General features: G+C 33.5%; 1 non-coding gene across 1 annotated transcript; it reads left to right on the forward strand.

Moving 5' to 3' along the window:
• The first annotated feature begins 189 nt into the window (after positions 1–189).
• On the forward strand, positions 190–261 carry TRNAC-GCA. The gene has a single exon. It is a non-coding gene; the product is annotated as a tRNA-Cys (tRNA).
• The last annotated feature ends 857 nt before the right edge of the window (positions 262–1,118 follow it).

Genomic DNA, 1,118 nt, shown 5'->3' on the forward strand with positions numbered 1-1,118 from the left:
GTTGGGCCCTTCTATCTTGGATAGAAATTTGTTACACTTTTTGGACCGACACTATGTCTAAGGGGTCACTAAGGTTAAAATCCTACAAAATGGATCCATGGCTTAGTGGTAGAGAATTTGACCAGTCTTTCGTTTGAACCTTTTGGACTAACACTCTAGAAGGGTCACTAAGGTTGAAATCATGTAAAATGGGCCATAGCTCAGTGGTAGAGCATTTGACTGCAGATCAAGAGGTCACCAGTTCGAATCTGGTTGGGCCCTTTTATTTTGGACAGGCAACTTTGTTTGATTTACTACCGACCATCGATTTATTCCCGACCACCGATTGTCTAAAGGAAAAGAAATAAGAATAATTACCGATTCCAAACCTTATTCCAGAGTTTTCAACTACGAAAATTGGAGTAATTGATGAAGTGAAATCTTATGTCCATTAGAATAGATTGGAATTAAGAATACTTAAGAATTTGATATATTGATGAAGTTAAGAATTTGATATATTGATGAAGTGAAATCTTATGTATAGTTGTAGTTGAACGCTACTTAAATTGATGAAGTGAAAGAGTAGTTATATCCAACATTCTTACTTGTGTGCCTCTTACAAATACTCTCAACAAATGGATCGCTTGATCTATTAGAATAGATTGGAATTAAATATTCTTTATAGTTCGAGATAATAGTTGTATTCTTTAAGGCCGATTTTGTTCACGAATACTTAAGAATTTGATATTTATAGTTGTAGTTGAACGCTACTTAAATTGATGAAGTGAAAGAGTAGTTATATCCAACATTCTTACTTGTGTGCCTCTTAATAACGGTGTGGTATTGACACAACTCATATTAATGATAATCATCACTTACATCCAAAACTAGAGTATAGTGGTTGACTATCGTCAAGGACCCATTCACCATTTCCATTCCTACCGACGGAAAAGTTTTATTACATTCATTTCTTTCTCCTTTCTAACTTCTTCAGTCTCCCATTAAACTTTTCTTTATTTAAAAAAAAAATTAAACGTGAAAAGGGAGAAAGAAAGAAAAAAGAAAACCCTTAATTTTGAAAGCTTATGAAATACTCTTTGACCGATGTAAAGAAAGCTTGAGAATAATTTATTCTCACG

This window comes from Cucurbita moschata, unplaced genomic scaffold, assembly GCF_002738365.1.
Source record: "Cucurbita moschata cultivar Rifu unplaced genomic scaffold, Cmos_1.0 Cmo_Scf01727, whole genome shotgun sequence".
NCBI lineage: Eukaryota > Viridiplantae > Streptophyta > Magnoliopsida > Cucurbitales > Cucurbitaceae > Cucurbita > Cucurbita moschata.